General features: G+C 44.3%; 1 pseudogene; it reads left to right on the top strand.

The window, feature by feature from the left end:
• The first annotated feature begins 686 nt into the window (after window positions 1-686).
• LOC102438369 lies at window positions 687-1,872 on the top strand (annotated as a pseudogene).
• Window positions 1,873-5,755: the final 3,883 nt, after the last annotated feature.

Raw genomic sequence — 5,755 nt, 5'->3', positions numbered from 1 at the left:
CTGGTAGGTTAGCTTGCTGCTGGGGTCTGCCTAATCAGGACTGAGACAGCCAGGCTGGACATGCCCTGGAGCCCTCCAGCGGTCCCTCCCCATCCCCCATCATGCACCCCTAGGGTCCCTCAGCCTGGCCTGTGCCCTCTCGCAATCTGGGACCCTCAGGAGATGTCGGAGAGCCAGTTATGGCCAGATTCCACAGGCTAGGCCAAGGGACCCCACTGGTGCACGAATTTGTGCACCAGGCTTCTAGTTATAAATAAATGATCTAGGGCAGTAATTTTCAACCTGTGTGCTGCTTTGCCACAAGAATTGTTTTTTGGTATATATTTTTTTAGTTATTGATTTGTTGGCATTCATCAGCTGATTTTTGTATGTGCCCTGACTGGGGATCAAACCTACAACCCTGGCATATTGACTTGGCCCGGAATCCAACCGGGGACCCTTTTGTCTGCAGGCCGAGGCTCTATCCATTGAGCCAAACCCAGTAGGGCTAAGAAACAGGGCCACCATCTAGCACGGAGCTGAAGTTGGAACCCCAGGCTGAGGCCCAGAGTGTGGGAGAACCCGGGCCTGTGCAGCTCCGCCCACCCGAGCCCTCTGCCACCACCTCTTCACACCTGTCCCCCCACCTCCCACCCAGACCCCACCCAGCTCCCCGGGGGTCACCTCGGGCAATGAACGGAGGCTAAATGGTGCCCGAGGCAGACAGCGTGCCTTCCTGCTCGTGCTCACCGCCCCGAGCCGCTACCACCCAAAGGGACTGGCATTCGCGACCTTACCGTGGGGAGGAAGCTGTGGGTCCCCAGGCCGGGCGGCCCGCGGTGGCGACCCCACGCATTTCCACGCAGTGAATGCGGCGCAGCCTGTTCGCTTGGGCCTCCGTCACGTTCCTGGGGAAGTGTCCGGCCGGCGGCACCACTGTGAAGGCTGCTGCAGGGTCTCCCTGCGAGGGGAGAGCTCCTGGGCCGCTGCACCGACCTGCCAGCGCGTCCGCCGCCCCCTCGCCACCCTCCCCGCCGCCCAGGAGCTGCGCTGCGTCCTGGCCAAGAGTGGGACCAGCCACAGCGGAGGTCCGCTTGGCGGCACCAGCACAAGTTGTGGGTTCGCTCCTGGTCTGTGGTCACCGGCCGGAATGGCTGCTTAGAAGGCCACAGCGAGGCAGCATTCACAGGTTCCCACCGGTGCCTCTGCCTCCGCCAGGTCTGAAAGTACCGAGGAGCTCTGCGCCCAGCTCCGGTGCCTCCACTTCCCCGCCCTCCGCAACCGAGGCCTGCAAGGCTGCCATGCGGGGAACGGCTATGAGAAGTCCTCGTTTCTGTGTAAATGAAGTCCAACGTGTGCTGACATCAAGGACAACATGGTGGGTGGAGGGTTTCACTTCACCGCGAAGGAGGCGACCCGGCCTGAGCTGCACCTGCCGTGAGGGGAGCGGAGATGTGCGTGGCCGCCCTCTGCGAACCGCCCCAGGGCTGCCGGCAGAACCGCAAGGACCCCCAGGAGTGCTGCAAGTTCTTGTGTCTGGACCCAGATGGGAAGAGCCTGTTCGACTCCATGGCTGGCGGGATGCGTCTCACTGTTGGCTGCTTCTCCTCCTTTCTCATCCTGTCCCTGCTGCTTTCCAGGGTCCACCGGGAGCACATTGAGTCCCTGATTGGAGCAAACCTGCACCACTTTAACCTTGACCACAGGATCCCCGGCTTTGATTATGGCCCAGACGCAGCCGCTACCCCTTTCTGATGATGGAGAAGGCAGTGCTTTCCACTTCCATAACCCTCCGCCTCCATATACTGTGTCGAAGTATCCAGACATTGACCTGATGACCCACCGCCACCCAATGAGGCCTCCATCAACCCTGATAGCGTGTTCTATGACTGATTTCAAGGGAGGGAAATATATCTTAAAATACAAAAATTAATACCCAGAAAGAAAGAAATGATAAATTGAATTACATTGGTATTAAAAATTCTTCAGCCAAAGGCATCTTAGAAAGAGGAAATGAGCAACAAAGTTGAAAAAGACATTTGCAACAAATATAATTGGCAAAGGATAGCATAGAGAAGATTTTTTCTAAAAAAAAGATGACTAATTTATGTGAAAGAAATGAACCATCTAATAGAAAAAAAGGCCTAAATATTTTTTAAAAATCTTTAGAAAAGAAGGATCTTAGTAGCCACTAAATATATAAAAAGATGATCAACCTCGCTAGTAATCAGCTAAATACAAATTAAAACAGATTGAAATACCATTGCACCTCTCCCAGATTGTCAAACATAACAGAAGCCAAATATCAAGTGTAGGTGAGAATGCAAAGGAAAGAAAATTCACATACACCTACTAATGGGAATATAAGTTAGTAATGCCATTTTACAAAAACAGTTTAGCATTAGCTAGAAAGTTATGATGCACATACTCTGGTTAAAAGGGAAGTTGAATTTTTAAAATTGCTGATATATTTAAAGGATGATAGCGAAAGAGAAAAGGACCATATAAAAAAGCAAATAAAAAACTATAAAATAAAATGAAGGAGTTAAATCCAAATATATCATAAATTACATTAAGTATAAAATTCAAATGTAAATGTTTAAATGTATCAATAAAGATTGTCATGTTGTATTTACAAGAAGTTTTCAGCTATATGCTCTTTATAAGAAACATCTAAATGATTAATATAAATATATAGAATTTTTAATAACAATAAACATGTTCCAGATAAAAATCTCTCAAAGAAAATCTGGTGTAGCTATATTAATATCAGACAAAAATAGATGTTAAGGCAAAAAGAATGATCAGATTCACTGCATAATGATGCAATTTTTATTTAAAAGAAGGATCTAACATTTCCAACGATGTTTCCTCCTGATAACACAGTTCCTATGGCAGACAAGCCAGCTCTTCACCAGTCGTGCAACTGCAGTTGGATCATATTTCCAAGCCTCCCATATTAGGTGAGACCATTAGACTGTATCTCACCAACAGCACCTGAATGTTTCATTTCCATGCCAAGGGGATAGTCCTACACGCATGTAATCATTTATTTAGTAATCCATATTTATTCGATGCTGATTGTGATTATTATAGATACTTAGATATTAAGACAAAGTCCCAACTATCAACGAGCTTCAGGATTCTTGGGAGACATGTATAGAAATAAGCAAGTCCACAATAGTAATTGCTCTGAAGTATTGAACATATGTGCAGAGGACTATAGGAACCAAGAGGAAGAAGTGCTAAGTTTACCTGGAGAAGTCAGGCATGGCTTCACATCAGAGGAACTGACACTTAAGCTAATTAATGAAAGCAGACACAATGAAGAGACACAGAAGCCAACATAAAGGCATGAGGGTCTATGGCTAGCCAGTTTGGAGAAGTACACGTAAATCTGTATGCCCAGAGCACCTGACCCCTGCAGAGAAATGATTTCTGACCTAGCACAGTGGCAAAGAGTAAGCAGAGGAGAGACTGTGTCCCAGCAGAATTAAAGAAGTAAATGGAAATGAATGACTTACTGAGAAGTAAGGAAGAAGGCCGCATGCAGGGTTACTGACAGGAGAATGGAGTGGCATTACCTGAAAAGAAGATTAGAAAAGTACATTATGAAGTAATTGTGTCCGAATTTAAGGAGCATGGTTTTTAACTGAGGTTGATTTGTGTACATTTGGTAGCTGGGGCAGTGGGCTTTCATAAATTTGCCTGGAGAATGTTTAAAATAAAAAATAAAATGCCAACAGTAGGCTAGTTTACCCAAATGTTTAGCAATCCGGTGCTAAGTACCAGGAGAATCTGAGGGTCTAAATCAGAGAGTGACCAATATTCTAATTATTTATAAAATTCTCCTCAGTAAAATGTTAAGCTGACTGGGGAAGTGAAGCTTTTCTAGACCTTTGCTACCAGATTCTTTGGGGGCATGTAAATCTTTTCTCACAGAATAACAATCTGGGCCAAGGAAAAAGAAATAAGAAAAGCCACTTGGTGTGGCAATCAGCTGCTAAAATATTCGTTGCTAGTATTAGTGGAGAGAAATGGTGCGCCTGCGTATACGGCGCATAAGGGAAATGAATGCAGCACGATTATAGTAATCAGTCATTAGCGAACATTGTAGTTCATTATTAATAGTTATGTATAATAGGATATTGTAAAAATTAAGTTACGAAATTTTTATTAGAATGTTTCTTACATACTGTTATATTGGCTGGGCCGCAAAAATATTTGTTGTGGGCTGCATGCGGTTCACAGGTTGACATGCTTGATCTAGATATTCAATGAATATCCATCATTTTACATATCTAGGTATAAGTTAAGGTTTCAAGTTACCAAAACGATTTTGGAAACAATTTTTAAGTCACATACCATAAATCACAATTATTGTTGAAAAGTCCATAGATAAACTTTTATCTTACATCTATTTAATTCACTTACTATGAAGAATATACTTCTAGAAATTATTAAATGTATTTATAAATTTGCCAATCCACAGAATGCTAGTTTAACAGTCCACAATTACTTACTTCTTAGTTTTCAATAGGAATAAAGGACTTTAATGTTTAAGAATTCTAATCATTATACATAATTAAAGCTACTTAGAAATAATAAGAGTCAAGCAGACAGTTGTTTTATTCTGATGCTTTTGCAAAAGAGAGATTCATGAAAAGGACCCTACTGAGTACTGTTGACAGATGACACCACTATCGAATTACAAGGTGTCAAAACTTGGGTACATATTTCACAACTAAAGAGGCTCCACCTGACATCTGGTCTTATGCAAACACTGGAATTTCAAAATCAAAATGACTAGGAAGAGAAGTAGCCAACCTGAGGTAGACAACTTCCTCCCAAGGCATCAGATCAAGAACATTTATTTTCACTTCTCTTTCCCTCCCTGACCATTCTCTTCCTAATTCTTACACCATAAAAGTCTTTATGATTCTTTTGTTCACCTTTTGTCTTGCTCTAGCTGGAACGATAATGCCACTGTTCTCATATGTCAGGCTCTTGCAAGGGAGGCTAATCCAACTTCCAAATGGCTTTGCCATGATGCTAGTGATCCCGTAGTTCTGCCCATTCCAAACGTCTCCCTGATTTCCAATGCCTATTTCTCTGAAACAAATTCATTCCCTTCTCTATCATGTCAGGCTCCCTAACCCTGGACGTCCATGTCCCTGTCTCTGATTAACAACCCCAAACCAGGCTTGTGTCAAGACTCTCTACAGAAGAAAGGACACAAGGCAGGGGAACCAGAATAAAACACCTGCACAGTCCTCAAACCCTTACATTTTACTGGCTTCCATGGCTGTCACCTTTCCAGTCCCGAGCCACAGACTCAAAGGGAATTACCAGGAGGCATTCATGATTCTAAATTCACTTCCTTTGGCAGATCCCTACTCCTCTGACTTGGAGTAAGTGCAATGAGACTCTGATCAGGAACCTCATTTTAACTCTCGAAAATTCTGCAGAATCTGTTGCTAAAGCAGTAGCTTCCCAACAAAAATCCCTGGACTCCGGCAGAAGTTGTTCTTGATAATAGGATAGCCCTTGATTGTCTTTTAGCTGAGCAAGGAGGTGTCTGTTCTGTGGACAACACCACCTGCCACACTTGGGTTAACACTTCTGGGAAAGTTGATACTCAGCTACATATCACTGAACAAGCCAGATGGCTTAAGAAAGTGACTCCTTCACTGGGGTCTTTCTCTGACGTCTTTAATTTTGATTGGCTTGGGTCTTGGGGACCAAGGTTCCATAGTGCACTCCAGACATTGGGGAT

The sequence above is a fragment of the Myotis lucifugus genome, unplaced genomic scaffold, assembly GCF_000147115.1.
Source record: "Myotis lucifugus unplaced genomic scaffold, Myoluc2.0 scaffold_12, whole genome shotgun sequence".
Taxonomy (NCBI): domain Eukaryota; kingdom Metazoa; phylum Chordata; class Mammalia; order Chiroptera; family Vespertilionidae; genus Myotis; species Myotis lucifugus.
The sequence above is the reverse complement of the archived record's forward strand: the minus strand, read 5'-3'. Positions and strand labels throughout refer to the sequence as shown.